The sequence below is a fragment of the Silurus meridionalis genome, chromosome 7 (assembly GCF_014805685.1).
Source record: "Silurus meridionalis isolate SWU-2019-XX chromosome 7, ASM1480568v1, whole genome shotgun sequence".
Classification (NCBI taxonomy): Eukaryota; Metazoa; Chordata; class Actinopteri; order Siluriformes; family Siluridae; genus Silurus; species Silurus meridionalis.
Window position 1 is genome coordinate 15,798,630 of NC_060890.1, and position 18,702 is coordinate 15,817,331.

General features: G+C 37.0%; 1 long non-coding RNA gene across 1 annotated transcript; it reads right to left on the reverse strand.

The window, feature by feature from the left end:
* Positions 1-12,020: 12,020 nt before the first annotated feature.
* On the reverse strand, positions 12,021-18,702 carry LOC124388623. The gene is made up of 3 exons (XR_006926454.1): positions 18,475-18,702; positions 18,168-18,356; positions 12,021-12,499 (listed from the first exon to the last, which is right to left on the reverse strand). It is a non-coding gene; the product is annotated as an uncharacterized LOC124388623 (long non-coding RNA).

Genomic DNA, 18,702 nt, shown 5'->3' on the forward strand with positions numbered 1-18,702 from the left:
CATTTAATTCACTTGGGGTAGCTTTTGGTTTACAGTTTGACATTCCAAACCTTTCAAGCATTTTGAGAATGTACCTTTTCTGATTCATTTTAATTTCTCCCCTTTTTTGCTCAAACTGAATCCCCAAAAATAAGATATCTTCCCAGATCCTTCATGTTAAATTTGGACTTCATTTTTCTTTAAAATTGTTGAGCTGATCTTCACTGCTTGCTGTAATTATCAAATCATCTACCCAGATGATCACTGTGATTGTCTCATTTTCGATCTGCTTTCTATACACACAGTGATCAGACTGATTTCTTTCAAAGTTGTTTTGTTCAAGATGATCATTTAATAATTTGTACCAGTTCCTTCCAGACTGTTTTAAACCATACAGAGATTTTTTTAACTTGTATACTAACTTGTCTTCTATGTTGGATGTTTCTTCAAAACCCTCTGGTTGTTCTAAGTATATGTCTTCCTCTATTGGAGCATGCAGATATGCTGTTTTGACATCCATCTGATGAACAAAAAAATCATTCTGAGCGGCTATCTGCATTAATGCCCGTACAGAGGTGAGATTTGCTGTAGGAGCAAATGTCTCATGGTAGTCTATGCCTTCAGTTTGGTTGTATCCTTTTGCAACATACCTAGCCTTGAAGATTTTCTCCTTTCTGCATTTTCTTTAAGGGCATATACCCATCTTCCCCCTACTGTCTTTCTGCCCTCAGGTAGAGTTGTCAATTCAAATGTGTCATTTTCTTTAAGTGAGTCCATCTCTTCCTTCATAGCACGTTCCCATCCGGGAGCATCAGGTGATATAAGGGCTTCTTTATAGGTTTGGGAACTCCACACACTGCTCTGAAACAATAATCGACATTCACATTGGTTGCATCGTCATTAAAGTCTGTCAAGTAATCCTGTAAATACTTTGGGGCTCTCTTTTCTCTTGTCGAGTGGTAATGTTTTTGACTAGCCGTGTCTGTTGGACCTGTATTGTTTTCTGTGTCTACTTTTCCATAGTTCCATTATGTTCTGACACCTCTGTGTTGTCTGTATCTACACTCTCAATTTTCTCATCTAGGAGCTGGTTCTCTGTGCTTTCCTTACTTTGTGGGGCATCGCCGCTGTTCTCACTATCCTGTGTCCTGTCTCTGTAGCTTTGGATTTCTAAGTAATCTTCATCTGTTTGTGTCTGTTGTTCAACACTGCTCTTCCTAATGAATTTCACCAATCTATGTTTTGACACATTTCCTGTCTGTGGATTGTATACCAGATAAGCTGGGCTATTTTACTATACCCCACAAATATTCCTTCTCACATCTAGGGTCCAATTTCTTTTGATTGTGCTTGTACGCATAGCATTCTGATCCGAAAACCCACATTTTAGAAAGGTCTGGCTTTCTTCCTGTCAACATGAAATATGGAGTATTCTTAATTCTGTCGTTATAGCATCTGTTTCGGATATGAGTAGCAGTTTGGACAGCATAAGGCCACAGAACCTTTGGTAATCCCTTCTCTATTAATAGACACCTTCCCATTTCAAAGATGGTTCGCCATTGTCTCTCAGCTGTACCATTTTGATGAGGAGAGTACGGGGATGACGTATCATGTCTTATACCCTTTTCTCGTAAAAGTGACTGAAATGCATTGCCTGTGTATTCTGTACCATTGTCTGATCTTATGCATTTGACTCTACCGTATGGTGCACAGTCTGCAAGGAACTTCTCTGTCGCTAGAGTAGCGTCACTCTTGTTCTTAAGGAAGTAAACAGATATTGCCCCTGAAAAATCATCTGTAAATGAAATTGCATACTTATGTCCATCTTGAGAAATTGGTTCAATGGGACCTGCTAAGTCAGTGTGTACTAATTCTAGGGCCTCGCCAGCTTTTGTGTCAGTTTTCCTATTTCTGCTGTTGATGAACTTTCCTTCAACACAAACGTTACATTCTAGTTTGGTGTTACCTGTGATTTTCATACCCTCTACCATTTCAGGTAATTTTAACACATCACTAACATTACAATGTCCCATGATCTCATGCCATGTTTTAACATCACAAGTTAGATTCACTTTGTCCCTGGACATCATATCAGTAACTGATGTATCAACACAGTGTTTGTTGTCATTTACCGTTTTCAGATAGTACAGTCTCTCATGCTCTTTATGCGGAACACAGCTCCATCCTTGCTTATCAGTTCATTCTGTCCATCCTGGAAGATCACCTTGGCACCATCTGTTGTAGCAGCTTGAACAGAGATGATGCTCTGTGGATATGATGGTATGAACAAGGCCTTCTTTAGAGTAATCCTGACGCATTTCCTTCCACATCCAGCAGTAACACCTCTCGTCGCCCGCTTTAATGCCACGTTGTTCATCCTGGCCCCATTCGCCAGCTCCATGTAGTGTGACTTTGGGTCGAAACTCTCATCAAATTTCGTGAAATTGTTCTTCTCTGTTAAGATGTGGGATGTTGCTCCACAGTCTACCATTAGTCCATTTTTCTTAATATTATCTGGAAGGAAAGTTTGACTGACTTTGAAAACAAATGTTTGTTCTTTCTCATGCTCCTCTTGTTTTTCTGCAGCCTGTTTCGCCGTCTTTGTGCCCGTCTTTGTGCCCGTCTTTTCTCCGGCGACATGTCTCATCACTGTGAGTTGAGCTTCTATGGTAGCTGCACCACTTAGGTACGCCTTTTTGGCGGCAATCACGTGCAACATGACCGCGGTTTCCACATGCATAGCAGGTTACGGATGCTATGTTTACTTTCATCACATTGTCAGTTTTGGGTTTATCATCAAATTTTTCTGTCTCTTCATAGCTTCTTAGTTTGCTTTTGAACTGGGTGAAAGTCAATTCTTCACTACTCTGTGTAGTATGGATAGCGAAAGGTTTGTAGGAATCTGGCAGGCCTTTTAGGATCATAGCTATTATCAGTCCGTCACTTATTACTTCTTTTGCGTTTCTTAGGGAAGTCACCGCTTTCTCAGCTCGAATAATGTAGTCTGTTATCGTCTCATCAGATTCCTTCTTTAACGGGTTAGTTCAGTGTATAGGGCGATAATTCTCGGCTTACCCTGACTGGCGAGTGACTTCAAGTATTTCCAGAGCTTTCCTGCCATCATCAGTCGCCTCTCGCATCACCAGTGACAAGCTTTTATCGTCGAGAAACTGGATTAGTTCAGCATAGCACTCCTCATTCTTTTCCTCTTCTATATCCCCTGTAGACAGTATTGTTTCTTTTAAACCCATTAATCTCAAATGACCAAGAAATTTTACTTCCCATAGTTCGTAGTTATTTTCGTCTCCGTCAAAGACTAGCCTCTGCCATCTTCCTCCTGTAACGTTAGCATTGGCGCGCCTGGGCCCATAACCTGTTAAGGTTTCATTTCTCTCCATCATGCCTATGTGCAATATGTTGTTGTCGTCCATTAAAGATTACTACAAATATAATTACTTAGTATTGTTTTATTTTCCATTTACATCTCAATGCATTGGCATAACATCAGTGCAGAGGGAACAGCAAAACAGGTTATATTTTTTCTCTCTTCTATATATTTAGTCAAAATAAAAGTCCCGTCAATTCACACATGCGCACAATGAACTCTTGCACATTTTTTTTTTTTTTTTTTTGGTATACAACAGTCAGTATCATAATCTAACATAATAGAAAAAAATCATAATATTATTAAGCAACATAATATAACATAACTGATGAGAACATAACCCAACATAGACAAACTATTAGATTTCAAAAGAGAAATAAAAATTCTACTTGACAATGGCAGGGTTTGAACTCACATCTTTGTGGGGACTTACTGATTGGTAAACCAACACCTTACCAACTGAGCTATCTCTTCTCCCTCTTGCAAGCAGTCAGTGGGCCTAATAAATCAACATGGCTTCTTTTCCTATACTTCACCATCATGTACCTCATATTAAAAGAAGGCCAAACAAGTCTTTAAAAAAAAACAAAGAAACAAAGCAATCTTTTAAACGGGTCTCTTTAATTAACAAATATATTTACAGTTTAATTTCATAAAGTAGACAAATTATTAGATTTCAAAAGAGAAATAAAAAATCTACTTGACAATGACAGGGATTGAACCCACAACCTTGTGCGAATATACTCATTGGTAAACCAACACCTTACAGACTGAGCTACCTCTTCTCCCTTGTACAAGCAGTCAATGGGCCTAATGAACCAACATGGCTTCTCCCTTGTGCAAGCAGTCAGTGGGCCTAATAAACCAACATGGCTTCTTTTCCTATACTTTACCATCATGTAACTCATATTTAAAGTAGGTCAAACAAGTCTTTTAAAAAAGGCAAAGAAATAAAGCAATATTTTAAAAAGGTCTCTTTAATTAACAAATAGATTTACAGGTTAATTTCATAAAGTAGACAAACTGTTAGATTTAAAAAGAGAAGTAACAATTCACTTCAGCAATCGCAGGGATCAAACCCACAACCTTGTAAGAACTTACTGATTGGTAAACCAGCAGCTTACCAAATGAGCTATCCACTCTCCCGTGTGCAAGCAGTCAATGGGCCAAATGAACCAACATGGCTTCTTTTCCTATACTCCAACACCATGTACCTCATATTAAAAGTAGGCCAAACAAGTCTTTCATAAAAAACAAAGAAATAAAGCAATCTTTTAAATAGGTCTCTTTAATTAACAAATAGATTTACAGTTTAATTTCATAAAGTAGACAAACTATAAGATTTCAAAAGAGAAATAAAAAATCTACTTGACAATGGCAGGGATTGAACCCACATCCTTGTGGGGACTTACTGATTTGTAAACCAACAGCTTACCAACTGAACTATCTTTTCTCCTTTGTGCAAGCAGTCAATAGGCCTAATGAACCAACATGGCTTCTCCCTTGTGCAAGCAGTCAATGGGCCTAATAAACCAACATGGCTTCTTTTCCTATACTTCACCATCATGTAAATCATATTTAAAGTAGGTCAAACAAGTCTTTCAAAAAAGACAAAGAAATAAAGCAATCTTTTAAACAGGTCTCTTTAATTAACAAATAGATTTACAGTTTAATTTCATAAAGTAGACAAACTATTAGTTCTAAAAAGAGAAATAATAATTCTCCTCAGCAATGGCAGGGATTGAACCCACAACCTTGTGGGGACATCCTGAGTGGTAAACTAAAGGCTTAACGATTGAGCTATCTCTTCTCCCTTGTGCAACCCGTCAATGGGCCTAATGAACCAACATGGCTTCTTTTCCTGTACTTCAACACCATGTAACTCATATTTAAAATAGGCCAAACAAGTCTTTCAAAAAAGAAAAGAAATAAAGCAATCTTTTAAACAGGTCTCTTTAATTAACAAATAGATTTACAGTTTAAATTCATAAAGTAGACAAACTATTAGATTTCAAAAGAGAAATAAGAATTCTACTTGACAAGGGTGGGGTTTGAACCCACATCCTTGTGGAACTTATTGATTGGTAAACCAACACCTTACCAAATGAGCTATCTCTTCTCCCGTGTGCAAGCAGTCAATGGGCCTAATGAACCAACATGGCTTCTTTTCCTGTACTTCAACACCATGTAACTCATATTAAAAATAGGCCAAACAAGTCTTTCGAAAAAAGACAAAGAAACAAAGCAATCTTTTAAACAGGTCTCTTTAATCAACAAATAGATTTAGAGTTTAAATTCATAAAGTAGACAAACTATTCGATTTTAAAAGAGAAATAAAAATTCTACTTGACAATGGCAGGGATTGAACCTACATACTTGTGGGGATTTACTGATTGGTAAACCAACACCTTATCGACTGAGCTATCTCTTCTGCCGTGTGCAGCGAGTCAATGGGCCTAATGAACCAACATGTCTTCTCCCTCATATAACTCATATTAAAAGTAGGTCAAACAAGTCTTTCAAAAAAGACAAAGAAATAAAGCAATCTTTTAAACAGGTCTCTTTAATTAACAAATAGATTTACAGTTAAATTTCACAAAGTAGACAAACTATTAGATTTCAAAAGAGAAATAATTTTTTTTTCCTTGGCAATGCCAGGGATTGAACCACCAACCTTGTGGGGACCCACTGATCAATAAACCAACAGTGCTCTAGCATGGTTACTGTGAAAGGAGAGACATGGGGATCCTTTGCTTGAGTAGTAGTACAGATACTCATGTTTTGAGTACTGACCATACTTTTTTTCTCAAGTTAAAGTAAAGATTTTTGGGCTCGGACATGTACTTTAATAAAAAGTAACCAATAATACTACCTGTTTTAGTGTCATTTTGGTAATTGCACCTCGCATTAATATGAGGGCTGTCAATCGATTCAAATATTTAATCGCATATTTTTCTGTTTTGTTGCTTTAATATTGATGCTTTATGCAAATTAATGTTTATTTTTAACGAAACCATACTCAACAGAGAGTATGAAGACAATATTATTCTTGTAAATGTTTCGAAGTAATTATGGTGTTTTAAACTACGTAAATCATAAATACACCAAACTGAACGTCTCCTGGTTACATATGTTACTATATTTCCCTGAGGACCCTGAAACAAGCCACAGCATCAATCAGTCCAATGGAAAGCATGGCGGGAGGGGCGGGCACCGTATACTGAGGTGCACAGCGCCCCTTCCCCGCGGGGTCCCCAGATGGTCCTATATCAGGACTTCTTGGCCGATGCCCTTTGTTTAAAAATGACAGTCCTCAAATCTGTCAGCTTTGAGGACTTCGGCCTAGAGCGTCACAGGATCCCTAGCAGGCGGAGTGTGAGTGGAACTGCTCCGTCTTTGCAACTCTCTGTGCCTGGAGGTGCTGGGTTGAGGTTGGGGTTGGGGCTGCACCTTCCGAGCAGCCCCAAGAGAGCAACGTACGAGGAAGCACTGGAGCGCTGCCGACTGTTATTTGGCCTTCTGGAACCTATCAACGACTGCATTAAGGTGACTTTCGTTAGACAGAGTGGCCATGGACTGGCCAATGCCCCTAGCGGCCTCTTTTGTTGCCCAAAGAGCTAGGTCTGTAGCACAGCGAAGCTCTCTGATTTCTTGACCGCCCGAGGTGTCCCCCATGTCTAACTCTCGTAGCAGATCAGCCTGGTAGGCCTGCAGCACAGCAATGGTGTGCAGACATACTGCCGCTTGACCTGCTAATGCATAAGTCGTGCCCACCAGCGCCGAGGTAGTACAAAGGGGCTTGGTGGGCAGTGCTGGGGTCTTTAGGGACCCATAACCACACTCATTCAGTCCAACTATATTGGAATATAGACCTTAGGACTGAAGAGGCAGGCCGAGTAAGGCTAAGTCCAGGGCCAGAACACCTCGGTGTGCAGGTCCGGAAAGAAAGGCAGAACCCGACCTGAAGGCAGTGTTGGGTTGCAGACAGCGCTCGTCAAGCTAACTGAATGGGCAAGCTTTCTGCTGATTGGCCAGCCACTCGATATCGAGTTTGGCAACAGCTCGTCTTACTACCTCCAATGGCTCCTCGAAGAGGAAATTTTGAACTTTCTAGTCGTATATTTATTATGTCTGTGAGGCAAGTATTCATTGAGATTCAGGTTGTTTTTTTATGTGTCTGTGAAGAGAGACGGCAGAAAGTGCCCCTGTCTGTTTTCTTTATTTTACAGAAATACAGCATTTTTGTTATTATGAGTGTGTACAAAACTTCTTTTGGCTTCTCCCGTTAGGGGTCGCCACAGCAGATCATCTGTCTCCATACCCCACTGTCCTCCACATCTGCCTCTTTCACCCCGACTACCTGCATGTCTTCCCTCATCACATCCATAAACCTCCTCCTTGGCCTTCCTCTTTTCCTCCTTCCTGGTGGCTCCATCCTCAGCATTCTCCTACCCATATACCCATGTCCCTCCTCTGCACATGTCCAAACCATCTCAATCTCACCTAGCTCACCTTGTCTCCAAAACGTCATGCACTGTCCCTCTAATAAACTCATTTCTAATCATGTCCATTCTCATCACTCCCAACAAAAACCTTAACATCTTCAGCTCTGCTACCTCCAGCTCTGCCTCCTGTCTTACATACTGCTCTGATACACCTGACTTCCCCATACAATACCACAACTCCTCTCTCGGCACTCTGTCGTATGCTTTCTCTAAATCCACAAACACACAATGCAAATCCTTCTGACCTTCTCTATACTTCTCCATCAAAATTCTCCAAGCAAATAAGGCGTCTGTGGTGCTCTTCCTCTGCATAAAACCATACTGTTGCACACAGATGGTCACCTCTTCTGTCAGCCTGACTTCCACTACTCTTTTCCATAACTTCATGGTGTGACTGATCAACCTAATTCCCCTGTAGATTTTAGTGCTTGAGACTTGGCGCTTCAGTAAAACAATTGTTTAGTGATTAAAAATAATTTTCCAGAGTTCATTTATTTATTTATATCTGAGTAAAGAAAGGACATCGTGAATAAACAGGCATTGCACTGAAGGTTTTAATTTTGCCTCTTTTATATTTATTTATTAATTTTTTTAATAAAAATGGTCAAACATAAAAGCGCGCTGCATTAATCACATGTTAATAAAATAAGTGCTGTTAAAATTAATTTGCATTTTGACAGCCCCAATTAATATATTAACACAAAACAAAAAACATATAGAACATAAGCAGAGAAAAGATGATGATGATGATCAGGTGATCAGGAATGTCTCTGTTCTCAGTCATCTTCACATCGCTGACTCCCTCTGTCTTATTACGTTAACCCCATAGTTCTTGTTGGCATCTGTCTTGCTCACTGTTTGTTCATAAACTAGTCTGCGTCTGTGGTGTGTAAGAGCCAGGAAAGATACACCAGTGGTAGATTGAAAAGGGCGCACAATGACAAGAAAAAATATCTACATTTCACCACATAGATTAAAACTAAAGTAAGGAGACTGTTTTGTAATGTAAGAAGTAGAAAGAAGTAAAAAGTAAGATATTTGTGTAAAAATGTAATGAGCGAAAGAAAAATGTTGTCTGAAAAAAGTACAGTAACGAAATATTTGTACTTCATTACTTGCCACCTCTTCTGGCCAAAGAATAATTAAAGAAATGCAATTTTTTTTCTTCTAATGATTCATTCACAATCATAGTTCTGACATATAAACGATCGTATTGCACACTGGGTCTTCAAATTTAATCATATTTATCATTATCCTTTCTCAGTTTCAAAAGTTTGCATGAAAGTCATCATCTCTTTCATTCTTGCTTGCTGTAGTTATTGTAAAAGCTAAATATTGAGTGCATGGACAAGACGATCTATTATACAAAATTCAGTTACTCTGCAAATCGGATTTCTGTTGACCGCATGATTGAGGGTTGTGGTATCCTCTCTGTATACAGTGAACAGAGCCCTAACCAGAGGATCAGTCAAATAATCAAATTAATCATGGTGTTTCTGCCCTGTGGCTCTCTATTTGTACAGCTCAGGAATCTCATTGGCCTAATCCAAATTCGTTTCAAAAGGACCAAAGTGGTACTGAACTTCCATTTGGATTTTTTTTGGAGATTGTGAGGATTTAGAGCAATGGCTTTAGGGAATGTGGGTATAGAACTGCTTCATTGCTCAATGAAGCAACAAAGTGCCAGCAACATGGGTCTGAACTCCTGTATTTCTTATATAGAATCATCAATATGCTATTAGAAGCTGTGCAACATGCTGTACATCACATCTTTCAGAGTGAGTTTAGATGAGGACTACAGGTTTATAGCCTTCTGCAATTCTCTCTCTTTCTCTTTCTCTCTCTCTTTTTTATTGAATGTTATTAAATTCCAAAAGGTCAGCAGCTACGTTTAATTACAGCAAGTACTTTTTAATCGTTGATTAAATCTGTTTAATGTTTGTGTCTCTAATGTTAGGAATGTAAAGGTTAGGCAGAAGAATTACCCCTTCCCTTACAAAGCCAGACCCAGTGGCCTTTCTGAAACATATACTGTAGCCAGGCAATCGGGCTGCACCTTATAGTCATGAGCCCGTTCTAATTAGACTGACAGAGAAAAGGCTTTCTTAATGTCTGTGCACTCTCTTAGGTCAGGGCTGACTAATGACTTTTATCTGGAAACCCTTTCTGTCTTTCCAAGAAGTCTTAAGGCTCTCACTCCGATCCTGGCAAACTAAATTGTACAAACTGCCTTTTCCATGATAAAAGCTCAGCAGATCAAGATAAAAGCTCAGCAGAGTTACATCGCTCTTTGACTCGTGATTACTACACACTACAACACTGAAAATAAGGAAATAAAATATATATGCTGAAAAGAAATGAACCTTACTATCTTAAAACTGCACTTCAAAGTTTTAAGGAGCCCAGCACTCACTCAAGCAATCACTCAAGCAATGACTACCATTGAGTTTCTATCTCTCAATCTATCTATATATTGTACATAATATAACTGCAGTGTACACTGTGCATAAGCAGTAGATGTATGTAGTAAAAGGGCAGCATAATACAATTTTCAGAAACTCTTTTCAAATACACTATATGGACAAAAGTATTGGGACACCTGACTTTTCCAGTCATGTACTGTAGGGTTCTTCCCCAAAGTGTTACCACAAACTGTACATAACTTTTACCATTTTTAACATTATTGATCATGCAGTCCTCTCTAATTCAGTATGCCATAAACCTGAAAAAGTTCAGTTTCTCTTTCTGTACTTTACAACTACTTGTAACATTTCATCATACACATCAACTCTGTATGTTTTGCTGAATATACAAATGTCAGCTTAATCTCAGTAAGCATCTGTTACTGATCTGCCTGAGTTTTATGCATGAATGCTGCATTCCTGGTCTGTGCAGCAGCTGATATTACTCCTACCATAGTGTGAGGGGGAACGTGATGTAGGATATATCAAGTGGATTAGGAACTATTTAAGGTTCAGGTGAAATTACCTGTAAATACTACTGCCTGTTCCTGACACACTTCTTCTGTTGTGGTTCTTCTCACCCTGTACAGTCCAATACTCTTCCTGTGCTTGGTGATTTCTACTACTGTAGGTGATTCCATGTGAATATCTTAAGTTGTACTTAAGAACCACTTTAAAAACAGAACACTAAGAACTTTAAATACTATTTGCTTTTATTCTTATATACCTGTATAAAGTTATGATTTATCTCGTCTTAAAGGATTTGTTCCTTTTTGAGTCTGGTTCCTTTCAGGATTTTCATAATTTGGTTTGCTCAGTAGGGCTATAAATCCACATTCTGTAAAGCAGCTTTCTGACTAATGTAGAGTGAATTTATTATTAATTATCTTAAAAATGGATGGAGCTTAATGTATGATCTTTTAGCTATATCATAACTCCATTTAGGATTCAGTTGTCATGATCGTTTTATTGTGTCCAAATTCACTTGTGTATGTTTGCTTTCCTAAATGCACACCACTTGCTCTGTCAAATTTCACTGCTGATATTAGAGAAAGAGAGAGTAGATTCCTATTAATTATTTATTGAGAGTAACTGGAGGCCACATGGCAGGCTGAGGTCTCTGTGCATTCAATGTCTGAATGGTGGGATTTGAATAATGGATGCAGTTGAGAGCAGTGGTCATGGACATGTTGACTCATAAAGAAACCAATGAGTCAACATATTCATCCAACCCTATCATCAGTTCAGTACTTATATTATTCATCATCCCCCACTGGGGAGGAAATTATGGTGGATTAAAGTGATTACTGGATATCGTTCTTACTTTCCGAGCATAATTAACTCCTCCATATTTTTATTACTCCTTATAGCTACATGTCTGCCTGGAGCCTGTTTTCTTTAGTGATATATTGTATCATTGCCTGGCTCAGTTCACATAGCTTGGGATAACATGACCTGAGTACTTCTTTGTCATGTCCCACCCACACCCCTGATTTATATTTTACTATCTCTAATATTTGGCTTGATTGAGTGAACACGTTTTTTTTTTTATGACTCATAAACAGCAGGAAATACAGTTTCTTTAAAAAAAACGTTTTGTTTTGTGCTTCACTTTACCTTTAGTCAAAGAAAGTGCCATCACATACCTTCATGACTTCTTTGAATTGTAATGCTGAGGAAACATGAAAACTCTATTTTTTTATTGGGTTATTTCTGTCAGAGAATCTTTCAGGTAAAACTTTTTTAAGCTTGCATCCAAGAAACATTTAGGAAACCAGTAAAGATGATTTTAGCACACTATTTGGACAATTGTTTGTCTGATTTTAGTCAGAATTTAATCGCAGACTATTTAAATTTGATAGTGTGATGTGTGGCACTGAAGTAGGTCTGGGAAAAAAAATAATCACATATAAACACGACAACACACACACATAAATTGATATCTTAGTAGCCAATATTTTAGACTGATTTCTTTTTTAAGATAAATTTTTCATTGTTATTAGAGTTATAATAGACATCAGCACCCTCCATTGATATTCATTTTTTTGTTTTTTTTAGCGTACAATGTCTCTCCATCTTTCAACAATACTGCATTCCTTTTTGTTTAAATCTCTCCTTTCTTTTCCCCAGTGCTCCATTTATCCTGCTGTCTTCTCACAACAGTCTTTCTGTTAAAACAAACAAAAAAAGAGAATGGTATCATGTGGTTTTGTGTCGATTATTCCGTCTGTCTTCAAGTGGGTGTTGTTAAAAACCATGCAATATACAACTCGTTTAAACACTTTTTATTTGTTTTTAATTATGTTGGATCTTTATTGGTATTTTTCTTTGTTCCAGGATAAATGTTTTGTCCAATTTACTATAACTGACTATTCAGTCACCACACAAATGTAGGATTTTCCTAAATTATAAGGAGGCTCAGAGTACCAGTGAGGTTTCATTTTTATTTTTTTATTGCAGCTCCATGCAGCATTATTCATACACATGCATTCTGATATTCATAAACATCTGTCCATTATTTCCAGATTGATTATTGAAAACATTTACCTATTAATCTAATTAGCATGTTTATTTTTTATTTCCTGAATCTTACATACCATCCATAATCATTCCTATTCTGTATTTAAAAACAACCTGTAACTGTTCAATCATATCAAAGCTTATTTTGGTATTTTGCTTTATTCAGAAAACTTAATTCAGTGACTTTGCAAGAAATAGGCCATATGGTAAAAATATTGAGAGGCATTTCACATATGGAGAGTAAATACCATTTTACTAAAGCAAGAAACCCAGTTAAGACAATTCCAAACCTCTACACTACAACCACAACTGTGCACCTACATCATCTGGAGCAGTTTAGAATCAATATGTGTCTTTTAACATGACAAAAGCATGAAAATTTTAAATAAAATACAACCTACTCACCAGGGATGCAGACTCATAATTTGCACCACTCCTCAAAGGCTGTAATCCAATGGTACCGCTCGTATTCACTGGTCTGGAAGTGGAGAACACACCCTTTCCCGTGCTGAGACAAGCTAACTAGCTTAGGGGTTGGCCGACCTCCTCATGATGTCTAGCTTTTCTTTAAAATGTATTTTTAAGTATGTCCGAGACCAAATCAATTTCTCTTCTTCAATAGGCATAAAAACAGTCTAACTCTGATTTATTAATGTGTGCAGCGCTACACACGTGTTTTACCAGTCGATCTTGGCTGTAACAGTTTCCCTCTGACCAACCAATCAGAGGATGGAAAAATGCTGACACTATTCTGGGCCAACTAGCTGACCCTGTGAGGCAAATATGAAATCTGAATGGTTTAAGAAACAGACATGTTGGTAATATTCTCAATGGTAAAAGGGCCAGCAGGACAGACCCTGGGCAAATTAGATTGACATGGCAACACATAAAGGCTGAAATCTGATTGGACAAAAAATCCAACATCCACATACACGTACTGAAAGCAGTGCAGCCAAGTGTAACGCTACGAAAAGAAGAGAATAAACTGTTGGGAAAAAATTAACACAATTTCACGGAACAAATATTATAATTTATGTTGTAAATGCTTCTGATAGTGTTGAGGCCAGCAGAGAAGGCTTTGCTGGCCCTGACCGCCAACCACTGGTTTTGAAGTATTTCTTTTACAGATTTCAGCATCCTAATTAGTATACTGTATAATTATCTGTATTTATCTTTTTTTACCATGTTACCCACCATGTTACTGTTATAGTTTGGCCAGATTTCTGCTGAATGACTAAAATAACCTTGTATCCTACACTTGAGACACTTGAGGATCATTTACTTCTTAGAATGTTGGCTGCAGTTTACAAAAAAGCTTTGGGTAGATTTGCTTTGACAACACAGACCACACTTGAGTATAATTTAAATAACTGAACAGGACATGTTAAGCAAATCGTGGTTTCAAAGTTTTTCTTCACTACATAATATCTAGTTGTGTTTTCAATCAAAGTATTGCATCATCATTTCTGGACGCTACTCCTACTACATATTATATACTAGAACGAACAATTTCACAAAGACTCTTTGTTCTTTACCCACTTGCACCATCTTTCTTTTTTTTTATTATTATTTCTTAAACTGAGAATTTTTCTTTTTTAAACAGTTCCTCTTTCAACATCTTTCAGGAAAAAAAAATAATAAACTTGCTGCAGAGGCCGAGAACTCACACAAAGTGCTCTCCCTTGTCATGAACTTCTGCTTTTTTATTGCACAGATGTCAGTTTAAATTGTACCCGGTGTGAGTTTATTCACTTCTCTTTACTACATTTACTTTTCTCAACTTACCCCATTTTAAATCTTTCCACTGACTCATAGAAACAAATTGATTTTGCTAGTCCTGACATTAAATTTTTTAGACTAACAGGGGTGGTGAAGATGGTGGGGTGTTCAAAGTTCAGTCTAGTCAGCATCTATATTATTAGCTTCTCATATATTTGTATATAAACACAACGTGCTCACACAGTGCTCACACATCTCTTCAATCATCTTACTTTCGACAGTACCTTTATGATCTGTTTAAATCACTGTACTTTGTTTTATAGATTAATTTATTCGTTTCTCAAATGAATGAAAGCAGTGTTCTGTTTATCCTTAAACAGCCTAGTCTCTTTTTCTTCTTCCTCCTCATAAGCCACTGTCTCACTGTTCCTGCTACTAGCAAACAAACAGAACCTTTTTTGAGAACTACAACACTGAATGTTGTTATTGATCTTTGCTGTATTTCTGCTTTCGATTCATAGCTATACTTATAAATGTATTCATTGTATTCATTGTCTCCCATCTCACAGTAACCTGAATTCTGTTGACAGGACAGATATTAATTTATGCAGAATTATAAAAAAACATTTCATAAAGTATTCATTCAAACAGCACATTTTCAGCTGGATATTTTCAACAGGTGTGTTCATTGTTTATGGAGCACTTGGAAAGTTTTTTTTTAGAAATCTAAAAAAAGGAATAGCTACATCTGATTATGTTTTTGGGAACAGCTTTCTCTCAGAAACAAATGTTTCATCATAGAATTTATAAGCTTCCTGACTGCTAACTCATATAGCACACACAAAGTCAAATGTAAAACTGACTTGGCTACCAAAGAGCACAACTATCTTTTCAGGATGCTTATGTTTCTCATGGATCAAAATTGTCAAATGGAATCCCAGTCAACCCTCTGTTTTTGTAGTATGCAAAATGGAGCTTTGTTGCACAACGTTATTTACAGCTTTCAACAGCTGCATTTTATCTTTACAGTCACTGAGGCAGATCCAGAGCTTCAGGCCTGGCACTTCAGTTTGACCTCATACAAAGAGAGTTTCAGCAAACTCTTCTGAGTAGCTTTCTGTATTCAGCTCCAAATTTGTAGTGAAAGAGATTTACTGTGTGTTTTCAATGGAAAATAAAATAAATGTATTTTTGTTTTTCAGCTCTTCCCCTGAATATTTTGTGAAATGTTGTTAATTTGGCTGAATCACAGAAGACGTTTGGCTCTTGAGACACAGGCCAAAAAATCTTGAAGACAAATTAAATTGCAATACAGAGTTAAAAAAAATATAAACAAGTACAGATCTGTGCTTCTGTTTAATATTTTCATTTTAAATGATTAGTTTGTGAATTTATGTGCTGTGCTAATTGTGTGCATCAAGAAGAAAAATATTTTACTGATGCCTTCAACACATCTCAATCCAGTTGTTCCTTCTTTAATGCACATGTTCTAAGACCCCTACTTAGAGGCTTGTCAATCTTTCCGTGATGTGTCTTCTCTCTTATGACACACATTTTTGTATGTACTCAATATTTTGATAAATATGAAGAATGAGACATCACTTCATATAGAGCTACATGCAGCATACTGTATGTATAACTATCTGGGGAAAACTAGTCATACATTTTTGAGACTTAACCAACTAATACAATTTTTTTCCCTATAATAATCAAGTATATACTTTTAATATACATGACATGGTATCTTTAGGAAACCATAAATAATATTTTTACAAAAGCATACGAAAGTCATTACTGATGTCTCCCATCATGCTTTTGGAAAAATAAAAAAAAACCTTGGTAAGAATCAAGTTTAATAAATGTGATTGTAAGACAGCCAGTGTGACTGAATATGTCTAAAACCTTGCAAAGTACATGTGATTTCCTATCATTAATGGTAAATAGCTTCATGCAATGAAAAAATAGACATAAGTATAATTACTCAGTTTGTAATCAAATACCAGCAGTTAACAGGTCCATGAAAGGCCTGCACCACAGTCTAGTTAAAATCTTTCATTACAAATATCAGATATTACAAATATCTCTCTATTCACTTTTGGAGCTAAAGCAGATTTCAAAGCGCAAGTTTTTTTGAGATACATGCATCTGAGAGACATTTTAATTTCAGAGCATAGTATATTGTAGAAAATGTAAACATTTTAGCATGGGAAGAGTTTTTTCTTGGCCACAACATATTTGACAGAGTTGATGAATTGTAAATATTCTAAAGCTATGCATCATAATATCAATGGTGCTGGTAATTCTCCTTATTACAGTTTTGGTTTCTGGATGCTTCTATTTAATACTTGATTTTCATTTATCATTCTTACAGGGATTTCCCATTCTATCCAGAGTCTCTTTATGAGTTTTACAAACCAGTGATTTGCATGACAAAGATTTGGGTTTGAATTGTTTTGCATGAAGCCAATGGGAGCATCCAATCTATGGGAATACCTGAATAAAAAATACAGTCTTATTACTAGAACCATTGATTAATCAAATACAATTGTGTGAAAAAAAAATCAGATTATTGTTTAGAAATGGCCAATGCAAAGCAGCATTTTTGTGTGTTGGTTTCTCTTCTACTTCATTATTCTCTGTGATACCAGGATGTTTTACATACGAGGCCAAGAGCTATTCAAACATTAAACAGTGACTTTAACATTGGGTTGTAGCTGAATACTATTTCTGTTTACTCACTGGCTGTCTTTGATTCCTATCCATTATAGTTATACAAGTTGTACAAGCCAACCACAAATGTGCACCACCCCAAACAATGCAGAGTGAAGATAAAATGTCAGTACTTTAAAATGCTTCAGGGGAAGACAGCAATTCTACTGTCAGCCTTTCTCATGCATTAGGCTGAAATATCACATCCCTAATAGTCTGGTTTAATGTATAATACAATCTGGGGTTCTGTATAACAGCACACTGTAATAGCAGCACACATTGTGCCAAGATTAATGTCTAATGTCTTATGTGGATTCATATATATATATATATATATATATATATATATATATATATATATATATATGAATCCACATAAGAAATCTAGAATTAAAATCTAGAATGACATCCAGTTTGACTTTGGATCATTTAAAGAAATGCATGAATGTTTTAATAGAAATATAGATGCTAAATGAATTTTGAACAACACATACTAAATGTCTAGCACATAGTGTTGCTGACTGTAACTACAGATCCCTATTTTATTCCAGAACTTTCTGCCCACCTACTAAAAACCTGCAGGTGGTTATTCAATAGTATTTCAATAAGTTTTAAACTGAAATAAATGGAAAATGTCAGTTGCATCACCAACAAAGCAATCATCCCCAAAACTGACTTTTATAAAGTGGCTGTAAAGAAAGTATTGAAGCCTGTCATCAGAGAGATGTGTCGGCTTTTCCTCAAACCTGACATATGTAGTCACATGACAGGAATATTTTGCTAATAACATAGTTACATAATTTTTCTTGTGCTTTTTTATTTCCTGTTGATGTATTGTTTGTAAGTATGTATACCTCACTCCTCTGAGGTTGGAGGTTTGAATCTTACCTCCACTCTGTGTGTTAAGAGTTTGCACCTCCTCACTGTGTTTTGAGGGCTTCCTCTGGGTAACCTGGTTTCCTCCAATAATTCATACATGTGTTTTTAAATGGTTTGATGTGAGATTGTACCCAGTAATGGATTGGCAGCTTGTCCATGGTGTCTCAAATGTTCTCTAAAACAGGTTATTTCGTGACCCTGTGTAGGACAAGCAGTATAGAAAAATTATGGATTGATAAGTGGGCTGAGTATACAATTCAGACCTCTCAGTGCCAGAACCTGTCCAACAATGTTCCACACAAACTTATTGTCTTACTTGTCCCACGTTTGTTTCTGAACACCGCAATATGTCACAAGATCGTAAAATGATGCATGCCACAATCTTTTTGCTAATTGCATTATTGGGTTTATCAATTAATTAAGTCATGGCAATACAGCCAGAGGTTGATTATAACATCAACAACAACAAAAAAAAACGTGTGTGCGTGTGATTGTATATGAGCTTGTGCGCGTGCGTGCGCGTGTGTGAGGAAGGTTTCGGCCC